Below are 24,702 nucleotides of genomic sequence, written 5' to 3' on the forward strand. Positions count from 1 at the left end.
AGACTAGGTAGCTGGGTGACGCCATTTTCACCCCTCTTGTGCATGTGAATACACACCTACAAGTGGCACAACAGTCTACCCCAATAGGCTAGCAGTGCCATGGAGAATGGAGCCATTACACTGAGCCCCACCCAACCGGGCCAATCTCGCTCTTCAAGATCACAGGTCTTACCGCCTGCTTAGTTTATGGACTATAAAGCGCTTCATAGTCTGACTTCTAGGGGAAAACGAAGTAATTTCTGTCCTATTTCAATCTGTTAGGTCAATCTATTCAATTTTCTTTTTCTTTTTTCTCTCATTTCTTTTTCTTGAATGCAGAAAGAGAAAAACTTCATTTTTATTTTTAATTTCCATTAAAAATATTTTTCTTTACTTTTACTATATTTTTTGTTTTTATGTATTTTTTTTCCAAATTCCATTTTACTTCCATCATTTTATTTTAGTCTACTACAGTGTATTCACTTTTTCAAATTTTCAAACGATTTCTTTTTTCCTCTTTTTTCTTTTTCATTTCTTTTTTCTTGGATACAGAAAGAAAAAAATTCATTTTTAATTTTAATTTTGATTAAAAAGATTTTTCTTTTTTTTCTATTATATTGTTTACTTTTGTGTAAATTTTTCAAATTCTATTTTACTCCCATCATCTCTTTTTAGTCTACTTCAATGTATTCCTTTTTTTCAAATTCTCAAACAATTTTCTTTCCCCCGCATCCCTCTTTTTTTCTCTAATCTGTCAAACCACTTTCAACACCTAGACCAAAACACACCTAGGACCTAGCATCATTTATTGGATTTGTGTGTCTGTGTGTGTGTTTTAGTTTTAATATTTTTAATTTTAATTTTATTAATTTTAATTTTTCTGCCTCATCAATTCCTTTTCTCCCTTCAAAATGACAAAATGAAAGAATTCATCCCAAAAGAAAGAGCACAAAGAAACAACAGCCAGGGATTTAACCAACACAGATACAAGCAAGATGTCTGAACCAGAATTTAGAATCACAATAATAAGAATACTAGCTGGAGTCAAAAACAGACTAGAATCCCTTTCTGCGGAGATAAAAGAAGTAAAAACTAGTCAGGATGAAATAAAAAAAATGCTATAACTGAGCTGCAATCATGGATGGATGCCGCGGTGGCAAGGATGGATGAGGCAGAACAGAAAATCAGCGATATAGAGGACAAACTTACAGAGAAAAATGAAGCAGAAAAAAAAGGGAGATTAAGGAAAAAGAGCACAATTTAAGAATTAGAGAAATCAGTGACTCATTAAAAAGGAACAACATCAGAATCATAGGGGTCCCAGAAGAGGAAGAGAGAGAAATAGGGGTAGAAGGGTTATGTGAGCAAATCATAGCAGAAAACTTTCCTAACTTGGGGAAAGACACAGACATCAAAATCCAGGAAGCACAGAGAACCCCCATTATATTCAACAAAAACTGACCATCAACAAGGCATATCATAGTCAAATTCACAAAATACTCAGGCAAGGAGAGAATCATGAAAGTAGCAAGGGAAAAAAAGTCCCTAACCTACAAGGGAAGACAGATCAGGTTTGCAGCAACCTATCCACAGAAACTTGGCAGGCCAGAAAGGAGTAGCAGGATATATTCAATGTGCTGAATCAGAAAAATATGCACCCAAGAATTCTTTATCCAGCAAGGCTGTCATTCAGAATGGAAGGAGAGATAAAAAATTTCCCAGACAAACAAAAATTAAAGGAGTTTGTGACCACTAAACCAGCCGTGCAAGAAATGTTAAGGGAGACTCTCTGAGGGAAGAAAGGACGAAAAAATATCTATATATCTATATCTATATCTATATCTATATCTAGATATCTAGATATAGATATAGATATATAGATATAGACAGATATATAGATATAGAGATAGATAGATAGATACATAGATAGATAGATAGATAGATAGATAGATAGATAGATGATAGATAGATAGATACCAAAAGCAACAAACATTAGGACGAGAGGGGGCGCCTGGGTGGCGCAGTCGGTTAAGCGTCCGACTTCAGCCAGGTCACAATCTCGCAGTCCGTGAGTTTGAGCCCCGCATCAGGCTCTGGGCTGATGGCTCAGAGCCTGGAGCCTGTTTCCGATTCTGTGTCTCCCTCTCTCTCTGCCCCTCCCCCGTTCATGCTCTGTCTCTCTCTGTCCCAAAAATAAATAAACGTTGGAAAAAAAAAAAAAAAAAAGAAAGGACGAGAGAACACCACCAGAAACTCCAACTCTACAAGCATCATAATGGCAATAAATTCGTATATTTCAGTACTCTAAATGTCAATGGATTCAATGCTCCAATCAAAAGACATAGGGTAATAGAATGGATAAGAAAACAAGATCCATCTATATGCTATTTACAAGAGGCCCACTTTAGACTTAAAGAAACCTTCAGATTGAAAATAAGGGGATGGAGAACCATCTATCATGCTAATGGTCAACAAAAGAAAGCTGGAGTAGCCAACTTATATCAGATAATCTAGACCTTAAAATAAAGACTGTATCAATAGATGCAGAAGGGCATTATATCATAATCAAGGGGTCTATCCACCAAGAAGACCTAACAATTGTAAACATTTATGCGCCAAATGTGGCAGCACCCAAATATACAAATCAATCACAAACATAAAGAAACTTATCGATAGTAATACCATAATAGTAGGAGACTTCAACACTCCACTCACAGCAATGGACAGATCATCTAATCAAAAAATCAACAAGGAAACAATGGCTTTGAATGACACACTGGGCCAGATGGACTTAACAGATATATTCAGAACATTTCATCCTAAAGCAGAATATACATTCTTCTCCAGTGCACATGGAATGTTCTCCAGAATAGCCCATATACTGGGACATAAATCAGCTCTCAGCAAGTACAAAAATATTGAGATTGTACCGTGCATATTTTCAGACCACAACGCTACAAAACTCGAAGTCAACCACAAGAAAAAATTTGGAAAGGTAACAAATACTTGGAGACTGAAGAGCATCCTACTAAGGAATGAATGGGCTAACCAAGAAGTTAAAGAGGAAATTAAAAAGTATATGGAAGCCAATGAAAATGATAACACCACAACTCAAAACCTCTGGGACACAGCAAAGGCGGTCATAAGAGGAAAGTATATAGCAATCTGGCCTTCCTAAAGAAGGAAGAAAGATCTTAGATACACAACCTAACCTTATGCCTTAAAAAGCTGAAAAAATAAAACCCAGCAAATAAAACCCCAAACCTGCAGAAGATAGGAAATAATAAAGAAGAGAGCAGAAATTAATGCTATCAAAACCAAAAAAACAGTAGAACAGATCAATGAAACCAGAAGCTGGTTCTTTGAAAGAATTCACAAAATTGATAAACCACTAGCCAGTTTAATCAAAAATAAAAAGGAAAGTACCCAAATAAATAAAATCAAGAATGAAACAGGAGAGATCACAACCAACACAGCAGAAATAAAAATAATAAAAGAATATTATGAGCAATTATATGCCAATAAAATGGGCAATCTGGAAGAAATGGACAAATTCCTAGAAACACATACACTACAAAAACTGAAACAGGAAGAAATAGAAAATTTGAACAGACCCATAACCAGTAAGGAAAACAAACTAGTAATCAAAAATCTCCCCAAAAACAATGGCTTTCCAGGGGAATTCTACCAAACATTTAAGGAAGAGTTAACACCTATTCTCTTGAAACTGTTCCAAAAAATAGAAATGGAAGGAAAACTTCCAAAGTCTTTCTATGAAGCCAGCATTACCTTGATTCCAAAACCAGACAGAGACCCCACTAAAAAGGAGAACTATAGACCAATTTCCCTGATGAACATGGATGCAAAAATCCTCAACAAGATATTAGCCACTGGATCCAACAATACATTAAAAAAATTATTCACCACGACCAAGTGAGATTTATACCTGGGATGCAGGGCTGGTTCAATATCCACAAAACAACTAATGTGATTCATCACATCAATAAAAGAAAGGACAAGAACCATATGATCCTCTCAATAGATGCAGAGAAAGCATTTGACAAAATATAGCATCCTTTCTTGATAAAAACCCTCAAGAAAGTAGGGATAGCAGGAGCATACCTCGAGATCATAAAAGCCACATATGAACGACCCAATGCTAATATCATCCTCAATGGGGAAAACAGAGCTTTCTCCCTAAGGTCAGGAACAAGACAGGGATGTCCACTCTCACCACTGTTATTCAACATAGTATTGGAAGTCTTAGCCTCTGCAATCAGACAACACAAAGAAATAAAAGGTATCCAAATTGGCCAGGAGGAGGTCAAACTTTCACTCTTCACAGATGAGATGGAACTCTACAAAGGAAACCCAAAAGATTCTACCAAAAAACTGCTAGAATTGATTCATGAATTCAGCAAAGTTGCAGGATATAAAATCAAAACACAGAAATCAGTTGCATTCCTATACACCAACAATGAAGTGACAGAAAGAGAAATCAAGGAATCGATCCCATTTATAGTTTCACACACACACAAAAAAACATAAAATACCTAGGAATAAATCTAACCAAAAGGTGAAATATCTATACACTGAAAACTATAGAAAGCTTATGAAAGAAATTGAAGAAGACACAAAAAAATGAAAAAAGATTCCATGCTCCTGGATAGGAAGAACAAATGCTGTTAAAATGTTGATACTACCCAAAGCAATCTACATATTCAATGCTATCCCTATCAAAATAACACCAGCATTCTTCACAGAGCTAGAACAAATACTCCTGAAATGTGTATGGAACCAGAAAAGACCCTGAATAGCCAAAGCAATCTTGAAAAAGAAAACCAAGGCAGGAGGCATCATAATCCCAGACCTCAAGCTATACTCCAAAGCTGTAATCATCAAGACAGTATGGTACTGGCCCAAGAACAGACACTCAGATCAATGGAACAGAATAGAGAACCCAGAAATGCACCCACAAATGTATGGCCAACTAATCTTTGACAAAGCAGGAAAGGATATCCAATGGAATAAAGACAGTCTCTTCAGCAAGTGGTGCTGGGAAAACTGGACAGTGACATGCAGAAGAATGAACCTGGACCACTTTCTTACACCGTACACAAAAATAAACTCAAAATGGAATGAAGACCTCAATGTAAGACAGGAAGCCATCAAAATCCTAGAGGAGAAAGCAGGCAAAAACCTCCTTGATCTTGGCCACAGCAACTTCTTACTCAACACATCTCTGGAGGCAAGGGAAACAAAAGCAAAAATGAACTACTGGGACCTCATCAAAATAAAAAGCTTCTGCACAGCAAAGGAAACAATCAACAAAACTAAAGGGCAACTGACAGAATGGGAGAAGATATTTGCAAATGACATGTCAGATAAAGCGTTGGTATCCAAAATCTATAAAGAACTTATCAAACTCAACACCCAAAAAACAAATAATCCAGTGAAGACATGGGCAAAAGACATGAATAGACACTTCTACAAAGAAGACATCCAGATGGCCAACTGACACATGAAAAAATGCTCAACTTCACTCATAATCAGGGAAATACAAATCAAAATCACACTCAGATATCACCTTACATCTGTCAGAATGGCCAACATTAACAACTCAGGCAACAACAGATGTTGGTGAGGATGCGGAGAAAGAAGATCTCTTTTACACTGTTGGTGGCAATGCAAGCTGGTGCAGCTGCTCTGGAAAACAGTATGGAGGTTCCTCAAAAAACTAAAAATAGAACTATGTTATGACCCAGCAATTGCACTACTAGGCATTTATCCAAGGGATACAGGTGTGCTGTTTCGAAGGGACACATGCACCCCCATGTTTATAGCAGTATTATCAACAATAGCCTAAGTATGGAAAGAGCCCAAATGTCCATCAATGGATGGATGGATAAAGAAGATGTGGTGTGTGTGTGTGTGTATGTATATATATATATACATACACACACACACACACACACACACAATGGAGTATTACTCGGCAATCAAAAAAAATGAAATCTGGCCATTTGCAGCTATGTGGATGGGACTGGAGGGTATTATGCTAAGTGAAATTAGTCAGAGAAAGACAAAAATCATATGACTTCACTCATATGAGGCCTTTAAGAAACAAAACAGATGAATATAAGGGAAGGGAAACAAAAATAATATAAAAACAGGGAGGGGGACAAAACATAAGAGACTCTTAAATATGGAGAACAAACTGAGGGTTACTGGAGGGGTTTTGGGAGGGGGGATGGGCTAAATGGGTAAGGGGCACTAAGGAATCTACTCCTCAAATCATTGTTGTACTGTATGCTAACTAATTTGGATGTAAATTTTTAAAAAATTTAAAATAAAATTAAAAAAAAATGGTACTTGGAATTCTGTATCTGGATCTTTTCTGGGGCTAGTACTATGCAGTACGATGCTCTGTCATGATGCCAGGCAGTGGCAGTGAGCTGTGGCTCCCCATCAGCTACACGATCACAGGAGCAGATAACTGACACACTATGACCATTCTGTACCCACACAACCAGGCTATTTTTCCCTCTTGATACAGTATTCCATAAATTACATGAGATGTTCAACACTTTGTTATGAAACGGGTTTTGTGCTAGATGGAGGTCACACAGCTAGGTAAAAACAACTTCAGGGGTGAGATGGTGCTCGTGCCTTGCTGTCACCTTTCTTCACATGGTGACTGGTCGACAGGGCCAGGCAACAGGGGCCAGTCTGGAGACATGGTTACTGGGACTCTACTCGCCCACCAGAAAGGCCAGGACCCTGGGGACAGGCTGGCATGGGTCCAGTCACCAATGACAGGATCCTTCCTGGCCAGCCAGAGTCCTGTCGGCTCACAGGGGCATATATTTTCCTTTGCCTGACGTGTTGGGCAAGGGTGGCCCCCCAGAATGCTGAGCGGCTCCTGACTTACTGCAGTAGGGGAGACAAAGGATGCCCCGGGGCAGGATGGCCACTGTGCCTCACACATCCATCTCTGCATCCCGCTGGGGGCTCACCAAGCAACAGCCTTGGGCCCGGGAGGCCTTTCATAAGCGGTTGTTGAGCTGAACTGAATTGACATCTGGTCATCAAGCTGCAGGGCTTTCTGAGCCGCTATCTCAGATGTGTCTGAAAAAGCAATCCCCCTGGAATCGGAGGTGAGTCAGGGCCACCGACCTTCTTCTGGGCTTCATTCAAGGAGGGTCCAGCCCCTTTCAAGCCCAAGCCTTTTCCAAGCCCCAGACCAGGCCCAGGGGAGCAGTAGTTCCCTCGGGCCACTGAGCAAGAGCGAGAGGGTCCTAGCCGCACAAGTAGGGGAAAGACAGAATGGGGAGGGGAATGGACCACCTGGAGCCCTGATGGCACAGAGGATGAGGGGAGGACACCCGAGTGGAAGCCCAGTTACTTGAAAGAGCTCAGATTGGAAATAAAAATATACACATAATGTCAATTCTCAGTGGTTTACATAAATGAACAAAGACTAAGCATGAATCATAGAAAATTACAGATAAACCAAAAGGAATTTAGTTTGGTTTCTATTAGATTCAGACACATGCCCCCAATCCCAAACATGTATAAACAGTAGAAAGCACACAGGCTTGGAGGGGTCCCAACCCGGCCACTGACCAGCTGCTGTGGACCTTGGCTAAGTCAGGTCCTTACTTACAGACTTACTTGGGTAAGTCTGGTCCTGGACCAGATCAACGTCGCAAATCTGGTTGTACTTCAAACCTCCGGGAGAGGCTGTAACTACTGAGTGAGGATTTCTCGCAGCACAGCCAGAAACCAGCATTTGCAACAAGAACCCAGGTGATTCTGACGCAGGCAGCCTGACCCAGATCTGTTGACTGGGGTCTCAGAACCCTTGGGTTGATGACTAGTGAGGTCACAGCCACGCTGCCATCCTCCGTGTGTGCACGCATGCTCACACGGGAGTGCGGCCACACAGCACCCCAGTCCCCGCCCTGTACCTCTCTGCCGGAGCCCACACTTCCAGCCAGGCTCGGCCCTCCTGTGTGCTGCCTGGGATTGAGGAGGGGCAGAGGGGTGACCCTAGGGAGACCCGAGGAGCCCCTGGTCCCTGAAGGATGACTGAAAGGGGTCTGATAGGCCCTGCTATCACTTTTGGCTCCTCCTTCCTTTGATCTGACAAAAAGCGGTTTGCTGTCTGGAATGGAGGGCACAGAGCCGGGCGACTGCAAGCAGGGCACGCAGCAAGGTATACACACATTGCTGCTCCATGACAAGGGGAGGCAGGCCTCTTCTCCCAGAGCAGGGGCCCATGCTGGCGTGGACCCAAGCCACTTTGATCCCACCCTGAGGTCCCTCCAGGCCCTAGTGACATGACCTTCCTCATCATTTCCTCTCCCACCAGCCCCCTCCACCAGTAGCCCTGCCTGGTTTTATGGCAGAGCATAAAACATGAAGGTTAACAAACCGGGCCATTTACAAACTGAAAACATGGAAAAACAAAGTGGAGATGGACTGATTTGATAAGGAGGTGGATTGGGTTTCACTTTTTGAAAAGGCCAGTTCTTAACCCCCTCAGAATGGCTCATTATGGAATCAAGTGCTGCATTTTCTCTCCACAGCAGCATGAACACGTGGACTGCCCAGAACAGGGAGGCCCTGAGCTTCAGGGAGGGGTCAAGGCTTCCAGAAGGACGAGAGCCAGTCATCCCTCACTGAGCTAAGCCCATGTGCTGCCAGCACCTGTGGCTAGAGAGAATGAAGCCTGGCTCTGCCCTCCCAGGGGTGCCGGCTTGTCAGGAGACAGACTGGCAAACACAGCTTCAACAGAAGGCGCGGAGGCCAGGGTGGTGGGGAGGGTGGGCACTGGCGGTATAGTCAGGGAGGAGTGACGGGCTGAGCACCAGCTCCAGAAATCAGACAGAGTTGGGGTCGTGTTCCCTGTGCCTTGGCTTCCTCACCTGTGCAAGCAGATGACATGACTGGCTTCGCAGGGCTCTCGTGAGGGTGAAGTTGGACAGTAGCAGCAAAACCCTTAAAAAGAGCGTTTGACATTTAATGGTTGCTGAGTTAAGTGTATTATCATTCTTGGTGGGGGCGACCCTTGAGAGGATTCTGGAAGGAGGAGCTGGAAGTAGTCAGGTGTCAAAGGTGAAGAATTCAGGGGGACGCCTGGGTGGCTTAGTCGGTTAAGCGTCCGATTCTTGGTTTCGGCTCAGGTCATGATCATGTCTGTGCAGGTGCACAGCCTGCCTGGGATTCTCTCTTTTCCTCCCTGTCTGCCCCTCCTGCCCCCCTCCCTCAAAAATAAATTTTAAAAAAAGGGGTAAAGAATTTGAGTGAAGGTTTCAGACAGGGGACAGCACATGCAATGGCAAAAGGGAGACATGCCACCAATGGAGAAAGACGTGTTTGTGGCCGCAGTGCCGGTGGAAGCGCAGACGCCGATGGAGAATGTCTGGCATGCCAGACGTGTGGTATCTCGTGCCATTCTTACAGCGACCCTGGCGGCTGGGCACAGTCATTATCCCCACTTTCCAAATTAGAAACTGAGCCTTGAAAGGTCAATGACTACCTAAGGGCATGCAAATGGTGGAGATAAGACTCAAAGCCCGACCAACTGGACCTCCTTCCTCTTGCATCAGAGATACCAAGGGGTTAAGACCGGTGAACCAGGGTTCAGCCTCCAATACACCCTCCATAATGCCTCCCTCCTGTCTGGGGACACACTAATCGTGATTTGTGAAATTGTGTTAACATGATGTGGTCTCATTATTCCACATGACAACTTAAAAAAGTAGAAGGTGACCTGGAATCTGCAGACATCAAACCCACCAAATACTTCTCTGAGCAGATGCCCACTCCCCATGCCCCTTCAGCCATATTATTCCACACAATCCTGCTCACATTGTCTTCTTGTTTCTTTCCATCCTGGACATAGGGTGAATACTCTCTTTGCTTTCTGACCCGAGGCAAAGGGCAATGGGAAATAGGAGAAAGGGTCTGCCCTGAGACCGCAGCAAGGGGAGCCCATGAGAGAAGGGACAGCTCAGGGCAGGCACTGAAGGGTCAACATTTTACTACCACCATCTTGCATCTGAGTCTCTTTCCAGTGCTTCTCCTCACTTCCTCGTCTGAGCCTTCAAGCCCAACAGTGGCTAATGCCAACCAGCCATTCAACAAAGCACCAGATTTGGGGCTAATTGCTTTGACCACATCAGTGACTCCTCACAGCCTCCCAAGGTGGACACAGAAGTCATTCACCCAGGTAAATCTACACCCGATGTCCTCTGGATTCATGTCTCTCCACTGTGTACTTCCCACCACCCGGAGGGGACAATAATGAAAGAGAGATTCATCCATCCCAGCGTCTTCTTGCTGGCTGCATTCTCTTCATTTTTTCTGGATTAAAGACTCTGATACAAAGCATATATTTGCATAATTGTTATCCTACACTTCAAAAGAGGTGTTTTCTACCAAAATGGACAAACAACTGTGAATCCTGACAACTTGCACATTCCTAGAAAGCTGGCTCTGACATCACTGTCATCTTTCATGATCCGTGGCACACTGTCTGTGGCATGTGACTGGGTTGCTGGGACACTCACCGCTTCAGCCGGCAAGCTGCACTGTCCCATGCACTAGGCTCTAGAGCAAACAGCTCTTAGATTCATGCAATCATCTAGTTGTGTAAAATAATGGTTGTAACAATTTCACTATTTAGATTATTCTAGGGTTTGACCATCTCAATAAACAATTTTCTACTGTGTGGTTAACACCTCCATTTTAGGATGCTGAATCTCAACACCATCGAGTCCAGGAGTCCAGGGGGGGGCCCACTGCTCACTGGGTGCAGCTGTTCTACTGTCAAGGAAGCTTGTCAGTTCTGCCCTCCGTGAGGTGTCCACAGCATCTCAGTCACATCTAAACTACAGATGTATCATCAGAATTGTCTGCACAGTGAAGTGTCTCACACCAGGGTGGGCAGAGGCAGGACACGGTCTGGGACAATGTCAGAGTGAGGGCCAGTTCTCTCTGATGAGCCCCCAGATGCCTGTGCCCCCTCAGGAGCTGCCAGCACAGCACCCTGAATGAAGCATGTGGGCTCGTCTGGAGAGCTGGCCCCAGCTCTATGTGTACACACGGAGCCCCTCACCAGCTACACCCACTCTCTTTTGCTCTGTGTTTCCCTCCTGGGCACCAGGCATCACAGTCCCCCTCCCCAGTCCGGAGTCCCATCCTAGTTAGAGGCCTTGAGGCACTGGATCTGAAGACAAAAATAGCTCTTCCTGGCCCTCTGGTATTTATGTCTGTGCTGCCTGAGCCCTCTGCCTGCAGGAAGAACACTGGTGGGGAGCACAGCCATGCCAGGTCCCCTCCTCCTGTTAGGAAGGAACTCGGCTATGGGTCTGCAGCTGTAGGCCCAGATCCCAGAGCTGGAAAGGGGCCCAGTTCTTTGACACCAGACAAACCACGTGAATCAACCCTGGAGTTGGGCAGTGCCCCTGCCCGTCAGGAGAGCAAGCCAAGCTTCCCCACGCTCAGGACTTCCTTCCTGATACCTAACCTGAATTCCTCGCTGTGGCCCTAAGCCTCATGCTCTGTCATAAGGAGAGAGGACACTCTCTACAAAACCTCGTTCCATGAGGAGACAGCTCTGATCAGCCATTCACAAAGTCTTTATGCAGTGTCTACTGAATACGGGCAGACAGACAATACGCATGAGGTGGTTGGTCCGCATGTAAAGAAAACAAAAGAGCCTTCCCCTTGGGAAGTGACAGTCCATTGCCTTTCCTCTCCTATGAGTCCATGAGGTGGTTAAGACCCCGTGTGCCTCTATCATATTCTCACAATCCCTACCAAGCTGAGGCTGGACTGGCTGCCACGGCCCCCTTCCTCAGCCATGGACTGGGGCACGGGCTGGGCCACTACCACTCTGCCCCTGGGAGAGGCCAACCACTGGTTCCTGAGCTGAGGCCCCGGCCCTGTCTCCGACGGCTCAAGCCCTGTGCTCCCCTTACCTGGCCTCGCCACAGCAGCCACTCAGAGGTGCCCGCAGACTCGCTGCTCTGCATGGTGTGTTTTGATGAAGAACTTTCCCACTGGGAGCAGGGTGGGGGAGGGGCACAGCTCCCAGTTTGCAGAGGTGAGGGTGACTTGAAATGGCCACTGGCCATGCTCTTGGGTTCTTGGTATTCAGCTGCTATTTCTATCCCCTGGGGCGTCGACCTCTCCTAACCCCTGCCTCCCCCCATAACACCTGACGTGTTCACACTGCGCTCAGCATTTGTTTTCGGTGCCTAAGATTATTGGTGTGCCTACCTGTCTTCCAGTGTGCTTTGATCATCTCCCCACTCCCCCTATCCCCATACCACCAGCTGCAATACCAGCGTCCTTGCTGAGACAGGCTCTGTCTTGCTCACTGTTGTGGCCCCGGAGCTACAACAATGCCTGGCATCCTGCAGATATTCCATGACTGTTTGGTGATTGACTGTCTGACTTGGGCAGATCAATGAACTTCTCTGGTCTTTGGTTTTGTCTTTATCACTTGGCAATAATACTCTTTACTAGATCTCTTGGGGAACACCATGAGGCTAAAAGGAGACAGCACACTCCAGGGTGCGTGTGCGTGTGTGTGTGCGCGTGCTGTAGGCCTCAGTTATTTACTTATTGATAATCGGCATCAAATCCACCCTCCATACTCTGTTTGGAGATGCTGGAGCTGGGAGCTGGCCACCCACGTTTCCCAGGCTCCCTGGGCAGCTGGCTTCTAGTTAGGTTCTGCCCATGGCAGGGGCCCCAGCAGGACTGCAAGGCAGGGGGAGGAGGGAAGAAGCCTCCTCCCTGCTCACAGCTCCTGTACTTCCTGTGCGATCAGCAGTGGTCAGTTGAGCCCCACCCCCCAGAGGCCCCTTGTGGTGTTCCCCAAGCAAGCTCTGCTTGCTCCCCGGGGCACCAGCAGTAGCCCCCCTGTGCACGTGCTGGTCAGAGCACACCTCCGTGGCGCTCCTCACCCCCTGCGCACCCCCAAATCAGGTCCCAGCCCCAGAGCTGGGGGACAAGCCCCGGGGGTGTCTCAGATGTCTTGGCACCAGGGACGCAGCGCCTCTCCTTGGAGGTGTGAACACTAGCAGCACAGAGTGCCCCTCGAGGAAAGCGGAGGCCTCCTCCAGCCTCCTTGGATGTGATAATGCCTCTCTCTGTGTTCCCATCTGTGGGAGAGCTGCTGCAGCTTCTAGTTCTTTTTGTTTTAATTATTTTTAATGTTTGCTTAATTTTGAGAGAGAGAGAGACAGAGTGTGAGCAGGGGAGGGGGGCAGAGAGAGAGGGAGACGCAGAACCTGAAGCAGGCTCCAGGCTCTGAGCTGTCAGCACAGAGTCTGAGGAGGGGCTTGAACCCACGAACCGTAAGATCATGACCCGAGCCAAAGTCTGGCGCTCAAACAACAGCCACCCAGGCGCCCCTGCTGCCTCTAGTTCTTAGTCTCTGGGCGTCCTTAACATCTTTTCCCTTTTTCAGCCTTTAACACCAATTCCCTGATTTAAATCTTCTCCTAACAATTAGTGTGGTTGTAATTTCTGTTTTCCCAACTGGACCCTCAGTGCAGCAGGGAGAGGAGCCAAGGGGGAAAAAGTTTAAGTTGAAATGGAGCAGTGCGTGGGAAGGAGAGGACTGAGTCCCCACCTGGTGTTCATAGTCTGTTTTATTCATCACAGACTGCCTGTAGGGGCTGGCTGGGGACCCTGGCTAATGTCACCTTTGCCAGTGTCACTAGCACCTTGGCTCCTCTCTCTGGAGCCTGTAAGGGCTCGTCAAGGCCTTGATTTTCTCTTGGTTCTCTTCGCTACAAGGACTGGGGGTCCCCTTCTTTCCTCCTCTCTGCTCAGTCTATTCCCATCATTCAGAGGATCTGTTGTTCCTAAAGCTTCCAGAAAACAGTAGGCACAAGGTCTGTGCAGGGGAGGAGGACACAGATTTTCACCCAAATCTGTCTTAGAAACACCCGGTCTTTGGATGAATCACCCCCTGCCCAGCTGTGGCCTGTGTGACTCACAGCCGTCGCCTGAGCCAGTTCCAGTGCTAAGCGTTTACATGCCTTATCTAACTCCCAACTGCAGGCCCAAGAGGTTGGAACTATTATTACCCCTCGTTCAAAGATGAAGGACTCTGGCTCAGAGGGGTTAGGTCCTTCGTTGTTTACTCAATTAGTCTACAGAACTGTGACCAGAGCCCAAGCTGGCTGATATTCAAGCTCTGCCACCAGGGCTGGGATCCCTGCAGATTCCAGAGCAAAGGAGCCTTGGGAAGGGCTCCGAAAGCTGCCCTGGGGAGGTCTCCAGGGCTCTGGAGAGAGCTGAGCACCTGGGGCTAAGAGGACTTTGCTGGCGACTGAACACAGGGAACGTGGGCAAGACACCTACTTGCACCAGGTCTTGTGCTTATCCCGGGATGAGCACTGAAAGCCCTTGAGGGTTAATGGGATAATGGTAAAGTATGACCAATGTCAGTTACCCACACCCAGTGCTGCCTCCCTACCGGGTGGGACCAGGCTCCAAGCCCGAGGGCTGAGAAGGCAGTTCAGCCCTCAGGAGTACGCACCCACCCACCTCTGTTGCAACCCCAGAAGGCCCTTTTACCAAGTGCAGACACGGGATGTGTGTTTTCAATCCCAGACGACTCCTCACTCCTACGGAGCAAGTGCAATAACTTGTCTCCCCAGCTGCACATTCACATAAAAGCACCAGCCTGACTGAGCAGACTGCACACTCGTGCCGCTGCCACTCACCCACATGGAGGGAGGGACTGTGCTCTCCTCCTAGCCTGCGGATCTATGCTGGACCTGGCCGTGCAATCTCCCAAAGGCCAAGCACCCTTTTCTTGTCCCATCAGCCATGCCCCCACACCAGGTGGGGTCAACCACATCAGTGCCTCTGGGAGAGGCAATTTCCTGCCAGGACACAGCCAGTGCAACATTTAAGGGCTTTGTGCTGCCTATCAAGTGGCTACACCACTTCCACCCCCTTCTCTCTGTGACTTTTTTCACACAAGACCATCGTAAGCACATGGCACTCAGAGAGACAGCTTACGGATTGTATCTCCTTATTTCCATATACAGATGGCAGAAATTGCTCCCGAATCCAATACAACAAAGGAAGGCTGAGCTGTCAGGCTGCAGAATCTGGCCTTCAGTTTCTCAGCGTTTCTATGACGAAGCTTTCACTCCAGGAACAACTTTTGGCATTTGAGTTGCCCCAGAAGCTGAACATCTGGACCATCTTTCCTTCCATCCCATGCCTATGCTCGCCCACGGACTTGAAGCAGGGACGCTGCAGGATCCCTGGCTTTCTCGGGGACACAGGGCAGAGGTGGCAAAAGTGCAACAAAACCGGTCCCACTGGTCTGTTCTGACCACCCCCCCCCCAAGGCTATGGAGATCCCCAGGGGGCAAGAAAGGGGCCATGGGATCCGGTGGAAGCAAGAGAAATTGTCATGAGGATGCCTGCTCTGTTCCAGGGGAACCGGGCTTCTGAGAGAGACAGAGGCCCTAAAAGGGGAACAGACAGAACAGAACAGGACAAGATGGACAGAAGGCAGAAGAGAAAGAGAAGCAGCCCTTGCAGAAGGGCCTCACAGGGAGGGTGAAATAAGAAACAGCAAGAGAAAGGGCAGACAAGACGTGGCAGAGAAGTGAGCACTCAAGTACCAAAACCACGGAAGGGAGCAAGCCAGGGCTGCACCCACAGAGGGGGCCCAGAATCATTTGAAAATGACAGTGGCTGCTAGGCGCTGTGCTCTCCCTGTCCGTCAGGTGCTGTCCTAAACACTTTGCACACATTATTTCAGTGAGTCCCAACAACCCCACGGGGTAGCCACTCTTGTAATCCCGTTACACAGATAAGCAGGCTGAGGTCGAGAGAGGGTACACAGTGAGAGAGGGGCCGAGCTCAGCCTTGTCTGAAACTGGAGCCTGTGGGCTATGGCACCTGCCTGCCATCCAGCCTGCAGACCCTTCGAGGCCCTTCCTCCTCCTGGATTCTCACCAGGGAGAAGAAAACAGGGACTTGAAAGTGGGAGTCACTTTCCTTTCCCCATTCTCACCTCCCAGCCTATGTAACAGACACATGGAAGGTAAGCTTGAGTCTCCAGGCCAGATGTCGGCCTGCACGCTCTGTCTCTATGCTGTGGACCTTCTCCTCTCCAAAGCTGGTCTCTCTGTGTCATTCTTGTACCTGGTGTAGAGAGAGCAACGTGCTCCCCAGGGTGGGTGGGTGAATTAAATGAGATCTAAGGTGCACACAGCTCATGGCACCACCTGATGATCAGTGAATGTTGGCCCCCCGGGTCACCGATTCAGTGGGAAGGGCAGTCCCGCCACCCAGACCACAGGAGCTCAGACGTGGGCATGTGGACACAGAGCTGCCCAGATGAAGCCTGGCAGATGACCATCTTCGTCCTGTGAGCCCAAGAAGGGCCAAGACAGAGCCCTGCTCTGAACAGGAGAAGCTTAAATGAGCTGTCTTAGGGGCAGGAATGGAACCCCTCAGGCCTGGGTAGGCTGGTCCTCAGGTATGCGGGGAAGTCACTGCATAATGAAAGGAGGGAAGTAGAACCAGAGTGGTCTGCCTGGTGGTGGTGGAAGTTTCACTGCCCGCGCTGGCAGGATCCCCAAGTTCCCGTGCATTGCTCTCTGCTCCTCCCACCCCATTCCCAACTTGCCATGACATGTCAAAACTATTTCACCAATGGACATTTTATGCATGCTTTTTTCCTGGATAAAACAAACATGTCAACCTTACCAGATGAGTGTACTTGGTGCTTGGACTACAACTATTATCATTCATTTTGTAAGTAGGCACTGATGCTCAGAGTTTATTTGGCTGATAAATAGAGCATATTTGAACCTAAAGTATGAGCTCACAAACCCAGGTTAATTTTGTTTCCCTCCTGCCCAGCTGCCAAGAACTCAGCCACTCCTCAGTGGCTGGCTCCCAGGATTAAGCTAAATTGGCTGAAAAAGCATGAACAGGGAGCTGATGGCCCCAGTGCCCCCTCCCACTTAGGAAGAGTTCTCTTCCTGCTGCCCCTTGAAAATCAGCCAGCCAACACACGAGCCAATTAAGGCAAATTGGAAAGCAACAAGCCACCGAAGGTATTGCTCTCAGGACATATCTTTTTATATACAATGGTTGCAACAATTAGACTCTCTCCCAAGGGCACTGGGAATGACAAGCGAGAGGCTTACAGAAGCTCTGAGCAGGGAATGAGCAAAGCACTGCTGTCCTTAAAACGAGGAGCAGACTCCCCACCGCCCGCTGGCAGGACTCACAAATCCCTGCCACAGTCCCTGCAGCAGGTAGGCAGTGCCCAGGGGAAGCCTCACTCCCTCACCAGGGTTCTGTGGCCACATGTGTGTGAGGTCCCAGGCTGGGGTCTGGAGACTATCTGTGCCCAGGAACCCCCCGGTTCCTTCAGAGGCACTCTGCCTGGAGATCAACATCACCATCTACTGCCTTTCTTTCCCACCTTAAACCTGTGTTCTCTTTTGTCTTTTTCATATCGATTTGTCAACTTACTTTATATATTTTAGGTCTTAATTTCTTGCTGTTTACATACATTTTGAAAATCTCCCAGTTTAGGGGTTGGCAAACCTTTTCTGTAAAGGGACAAATCATAAATATTTTCTACTTTTGGAGGCCCACGATACCATCTCTGTCAAAACTGCTCAACTCCACCTTTGTAGTGCAAGAACAGCCAGACAAAACATAAGTGAATGGGAGTGGCTGTGTTCCAATAAAACTTTATTTATAAAAGCAAGTGGTGGGCCAAATTTGAGTCAGGCCAGTCTGCTAACTGCCGTCCTAGTCCATAGTTTTGTTTTTTAATCGTTTTTTATGCTCTCTTTTGTCATACCAACATTTTTCACTTTGACATGATCAAATTTTTCTATCATTTCATGTATGGTTTGTGTTTTCTGGTGTAGCCTATTTACTTTATAGGTGAGGAAACTGAAGCCCAGGAGGTGGCTTACTAAGGTCACACAGTTACTCTACACACTGTTACCCTATAAGATTGCAAGGCACCAACTTTGGGATCAGACAGCTTCAGCTTTGAATTTGGGCTCTGCAATTTATGCTTGGACAAGATATGTATTATGCACACACACACACACACACACACGCATGCACACACAATGTATATATAATGTATATATTATATATACACAAATAAATAAATATCAACTTATATATAAATATAAGTATTTATATTTATATATACAACTTTTCTTTTTACCTGGAGTTAATTATTATCTCAATTTTTAAAAAATCAGCCTGGTTGTCCATGAACCTTTCACTATTTCATACATTCTGATACCTCTATACTATGTCCATTAATAATATATTCTATATTTCTAAATAACCAGTTCCACTTTTTCACCCCTACAGATCCCATTTCTGGAACCCTCTGTCCCCTTGCTCTCATCTGGTCTGGCTGCTTTCCAGGCTCAGGATCTCCCCGCCCCCCACCACTGTTGTGCTACAACTGCTATTTTCTCTTAGTCTCCTTCTCATTTCATAGGAGCAAACCCTACAGTGGTTCCCCAAGAAAAATGCCCTAAAAATAATATGCATCCCTGAATTCCTAAAAATGTCTTTATCTTCACTCTTGACTAATAGTTTGGATACAGAATTCTAGGATGAAATATTTTTCCAACAGAATTTTGAAAGTATGTCAGTGTTACTATTGAGATAGGTACTCTGACACCTAATCTTTTGCATGTAGACAATTACATCCTTATGACAGTTTTAATTTTTTTTTATGTTCATTTATTTTTGAGAGAGAGAGAGAGAGAGAGCATGAGCAGGGGAGGGACAGAGAAAGAGGGAGACACAGAATCTGAAGCAGGCTCCAGGCTCTGAGCTGTCAGCACAGAGCCTGACACGGGGCTTGAACTCATGAACGGTGTGATCATGACCTGAACCAAAGTCTGACGCTCAACCAACTGAGCCACCCAGGCGCCCCAAACATCCTTTGGAAGTTTTTAGGCCTTTTATTTTTAACCCCCTGAAGCTCCAGGATTTCCCAATGATATGCTTTTATGTGAGTTTTCTTTATTCAAAGAGCTGGACACTTGATGACTGGCAACCTGAGGATTTTTGCTCTTCAACTCTGAAAAGGGTCCTTACATTATCTTCTTTGACAACTTTTCTCTCCTCAATTTTTATCTTCTTTCTTTCTGGAACTCCTATGAACCAAAATGTAGGACTGATGTTTCAATTTTATCACCCCTCCCCCTTTTTTCTTTTTGTCTTTTTACCTTTTGAAAGATTTCTTTGATTTTATCTTCCAAAATTATTATGTTTTAAATTTTCTGCTGCCCTGTGTTTTAAGGTGCAAAAGTTCTTGCTCATATTTTGATTATTTCTTTTATAGAATCCTACTTTATTTCAGGGATACATACATTTTATGTCCTTCGTTTGATCCCTGCATTAGCTCTGGAGTCACCTGGCTGCATGAGGTAGAGATCTTAGACATCAGATCAAAACTTTAAACCACCACCCCCCCAGTCCTAGATTTAGCTGCTGTATCCTTTTCTTCCCCATCCCCAAGGCCAGAGTTTTCCTTGAGTTTTGAGAGAAAGAGAAGGTTCCTTTCTCATCCTTGCATGTTTGCATCTGGGCTGTGGGTTTCTTCACTTTCCTACAGCATTTACCATTCCTCCATCCACCTTCCATCTGCAAAAAAATCTGTTGAAACTACTTATCTGCTACTTTCTCTTCTCTCAATTTATTTGTCCTTGTAGGTTTCTATCTTTAAAACACACACACACACACACACACACACACACACACACACACACACACATACACACACACATTTCACTAGGTCCGACTACGCTCCTGGCAGGCTGGCTGCACTGCTGGTGACAGCGGCTGCCAAGAGGAACAAGTAGCCCATCCTGTGCGTGTGTGGTGTCCATGGGCACAAGGTGGCCTCGGGCCCTGACCAGCTCAGGGTCCACTTCGCGCAGGCCTCCCCCCCGCCCCCACACCGAATGGCAGCCATGGACCAGCGCTGCCTGGACAGCAGAATCTCTGCCACCACTCAGGCTCAGGGCCATCCCACGTGATGGCCCTGCTATACCTGGACATGAGCCAGGATTGGGAGCAATGGGGCGGGATCCTGCCACGGTCACTGGACCTGCTGCTTGGCATCAGTGTGATCCACATCAGCCCCCCGAACTGCACCAAGGGGCTCTTCAGAGCAGCAGGGCACCTGCTGAAACCCATGGTGCCGCTGATCACCTACTGGCCCTATGAAACCAACGGCAAGATCACTCCACAAAGTAATGAAGATTCTGAACTAGCCCTTAGATGCAGGAGCCTGGAGTAGGGACTTCAGACACGGTCCTCCCAGAGGACCTGGGCCAAGCCAGTGGCCTGCTCCTGGAGAAGACGGTGGACATGCCAGCTAACAAGTGCCTGAGATTCCGGAAGGAGTAACCCCTCCTTGTCCCGCATGCTTCTGTCTCTGCCAAAACCCTTCTGGAACAAACCCAGACTGCCAGTCCCTGCCTCCCAGGGCTGGGCCATGAGGACTGGCCTTGCCCAGTCTAGACGCTCTTGGCTGGTGGCCACAGGGCTGCTTAGCGCCTGGGAATAAAATGTTTCCTACTGCAAAACAAAACAAAACAAAACAAAACCTCTACTATCATTTCATTGGGTTTTCAAGGAGAAATGAGAAATAGATACCAATGTCCAATCCCCCATATTTAATGCAATTTATTACCTAAAGAGACCACAGGAAGCCCTTCTTAACTAATCTGGAATCCAGAAGCTGGATTTATTCCAAAAATAAATTTTTGGTTATATAAAATAATTCTGTAAAGACAACATATTCAAGATTAAAAGACAAATGACAAAATGGGAAGATATTTATCTGTATTTATATAAACAAAAAGTAGCTTCTAGAAATTGATCAGAAAAAAAATTCCAATTTTTAGAATGGACACAGAAGAGGAAAATCTAAATGACTATAAAGCATATGAAGAAAAGCCACATGTCAGTCATCATCACAGAAGTGCAAATTTAAACTACCATGAGGTACCGTTTTTTCAACTCTCAGACAAAAATCCTGAAGTTTGACAATCTGCTTTGTTGATAAGGGTGTGGGAAACAAGCATTCTCATACATGTCTGGCAAGTTTTTGTAATGTCTTTGAATATCAGTTTCCTTATCTGTAAAATAGAGCTAATAACAATGCCCACATACTTTATAGGATTATTATAGGATGAAAAGAAAGAATACATGTAAAGTGCCTAACACATACCTACTGCACACTTAATAAACACTGCTTATTAACATTACTAAGATATATTTGATCACATCGTTATGTTTTTCTTCACTGAAGCTTCTACAGAAGTCAGGAATAAATGCTGTCTTCCTACTCTCCTGCGGGGATCTCCAAGGACGGAGACGATGTCTCACATTTCTGTGTCGCTCTCAGATCCAGGCACAGTGCAGGACACATAGCATGTGCTCACTAAATACCTGATTTTAAAATATAAAGGTCCATTCTTAGGCTACACCTGTAATCTTGGGTTTGTGCCCCTAGTTTCTTATTTTGCTGTGGAATGACCCAGTCCCCAAGCAGGAGGGCAGAGGCCAGTGGCTAGGATGAATGACAGGAATCCAGACACCAGGTCTGTGTGCAGAGCTGGGACTCCGGGGTTGGAGTACAGAGGGCACCCCATCAGCAGACGGCCCCTCTGATGGATGAGGCACATTACTCTGCGATCACTAACACTGCCAGTTGCCAACGCCCAGGAAGCAATGCCTGGCCAGGGAAAGGTGCCCAGACCAGGGCAGACACCACAATGCAATCTCCCTGGATCAAGGATGGGGGAAGCTTCTGGTACCACCTGAGGACATGTCTGAATGGCAGGGGCCCTTCCTGCCTCCTGCTGGAAAGTCTGAGGGAAGGGAGGGGCCGAGGGGCACTGATGTCTAGATAGGAGGAATCTTGATGCCCTGGCCATTTCCAATCACAGTCTCTAAGCCCCAAAGATTAGATACCTCAGGCCCTTTCCACCAGACGCTCTCATTTCCTCCTTTGTTTCCCAGCAGCCCCATCTCCTCTGATAACAAAGGCAGAGGGACACAGAGAGTGATGCTAGAATCAGAGGGACCCCAAGGGCTCACCTGGCCCAGTCTTCTGTCTTCAGGTCAGTGACCTTCTAAACCATTCTCAATGCAAGCAACCATTATGCCTGGCATTATTAACAGCATGACAACTGACATTTGTTGTGTTCATGGTTGACAGAAAGCTGGGACACATGCTACCTCCTTTGGGGTCATAGCGGCCCTGCAGCCTATGTGGGGCAAAGTATTCTTATTTTGTACAGATGAAGGCACGGGCTGGGAGACGCAAGGTCCCTGGCTCTTCCAACCCCAAATGCTATTCTCCTTCTGGAAGGTCCACAGAGTCAATTCTGTAGTTCATCATCTGATGGTCAATTTTACATACACACATATAGTTGTGTCTGCTTTTATTTAAACCCAATTTCACTTGCTCATTCCTTCACAGGCATGGAGAACAGCTGGTTACTGTCCGTTCTTCTGTACATGCTTTGCCAAGTCAAGGACAGCAAATGACTCATCCAGAAGCCTTCTCCTGGCCAGGCTGCAAACTCAAGCTCTCTCTCCCTCTCTGGTCAGCAGGGGTCTGGGGGTTGTGAGTAGGTGGATAGGGGCTCTGAGTGTTCCCAGGCAGGCGGGAGGGAAGTGGGGCGGAGGCAGGGAGGTGGGGCAGTGTGTGCTCTGGAGACGAGAACTCATCTATCTCACTGGCACGGAGAATGTTGGAGAAAGCCATAGACCTCATCACGTCTCCCCTCCAAGGCCTCCCTGCCAGGCCAGGGTGGGGGGACAAGCCGAGGGCGCCTGCTGAGAAGTCCCTGAATAGGCAAGGCCTGCCAGCCTCTCCAGGGGAAAGGAACTGTCAGCTCAGGCCCCTGGTGGAAACATACTTCCTTCTAAGTCTTCAGACCTGAGCTCTCCCGCAGCTTGTACCTGAGGAGCTGACGAGGCTGGTGAAGAATTACAGGCCTCGTGAAATCTCTCTTCCCTGGGGGTTTAACCTTCACCTCAAGAAATGCATGGAGGTCTCAGGTCAGACAGAGAAAATAAATTTCCTGAGGTGTGTGATTTTTGGGTAACCAAGCATCAGCATCAGAGTGGCAGTGACACAGTCTTGGGGCTGGAGAGCCAAGTTCTAGTCCCTCTTGGCTGGTGGGGTTTCTGGGGGACCCTGGCTGGCCCAGACACCAGACCCCATTTGGCTGCGATTTTTATAACAACGACAACAAAAGGCTAAAACCACCTGATATGACTGCTTAGAAGATATAATCGAAGGAAAGTGCTCAGAAGACAGACCTCAGAGGCCTCATGGTCTCCCTTCCTTGGTCATCCTCCTTCTGGGGACCCCCTCACCCGTTGTTCTGAGCCAGGGTCCTCCTCCCGGCCCACACCCACCTATTATGGTCAGCCATCCTTCCCCCTTCCTCCCTCCCTCCCAGGTCATACTGCATCTCTCCCCAGTGTCTGGGCCCCCCAATTTCAATCCCAGTCTGCACCTACGCCATGCCTCCCCTAAGCAATGTCCCCCAGCCGTAAGCATAATCAGCAACAGCATTACTGCCAGGTGATGTGCCACCCACTCTTCGAGTGTTGTGTTTTATTTAATCCTCACAACAGCCCTGAGGTAGGTACCATCACCACCAGCCCCATTTTACGGATAAAGAAACTGAGACCCGGAACGGTAGGTGGTATCGTGGAGATTCCGACATAGAAAGTTGAACCGCAGATCCTGTCCTTTCGGCAATTAATTCTGCTCCTCACGGTCCCTATTTTCACTCATCCCGAAATCTCCCCTCTTCCACAAAGCAATATAGGAGGGGGTGGGGGAAGGGCCTCTTCCAGACTCAATCGGCCAGAGGGACTGACCTCTGTCCCCTGAGGGCATGCCGTCACCCCTTCCCTGTCCACAACCTTCGCTGTGCTCAAGAGATGCAAACAACCTTCAGTATTTGCAGAAGCAAAATGCAGCATGGAGGGTACAATCTACCACAAAATAAGCAAAGCATTTGTAAATCAAATAAAAATGACCTTTGCTTTAGCCACTATTTGGGATTATGTGCGCCGTGACTGGTGACTCAGGATGTGGGTGACAGGCGCTTAATGATTTAATTAGAACCACAAATAGGGCTAGAAAGGACCTCACATGCCATTTTTCTTAACTTTGTGGTGTTATAGACGAGGAAACTGAGGCCCACCGAGGGGTGGGAACGTCCTTTAGGCCTTACAGCCAGGAAATGGTGGCCTGACCTCGGGACCAGCGGTTCTTCTGTGTCTCAGACCGTATCTTTTAGCAAGTAGATGGAAGGCAATAAAAGCACTTCCTAGCAATTTTTGCGAAGCATACTGGCTAATGCTCACCATGCCACCCAGGTGGATCCTGTTCCTTTCATTTCACAGATGAGGAAACTAAGGCTCAAAAACATGTCAGCGCTAAGTGGAAGAGACTGAGCGCCGAGAAGGTCCCTGACTAGCATTTCCCAGGTTCTCTCTCACCTCACGTTTGATGAACACATACTGCACCCAAGTTATGTCGGGCACCACACAGAAGGAGGGGCAGGAAGTGCCTTCTCTCTGGGAATTCACGATCCAGGAAAGCAGCAGGTGTTGAGGTGGGGG

General features: G+C 46.9%; 1 protein-coding gene and 1 pseudogene across 3 annotated transcripts in view; one reads left to right on the forward strand and one right to left on the reverse strand.

Annotated features, from left to right (window-relative positions):
* The window catches only part of KCNH1 (potassium voltage-gated channel subfamily H member 1), a 372,723-nt gene that overhangs the window by 11,808 nt on the left and 336,213 nt on the right, over nt 1-24,702 (reverse strand). The window lies entirely within an intron of this gene.
* LOC113603843 (methyltransferase-like 26) lies at nt 19,884-20,451 on the forward strand (annotated as a pseudogene).

This window comes from Acinonyx jubatus, chromosome E4 (assembly GCF_027475565.1).
Source record: "Acinonyx jubatus isolate Ajub_Pintada_27869175 chromosome E4, VMU_Ajub_asm_v1.0, whole genome shotgun sequence".
Lineage (NCBI taxonomy): Eukaryota > Metazoa > Chordata > Mammalia > Carnivora > Felidae > Acinonyx > Acinonyx jubatus.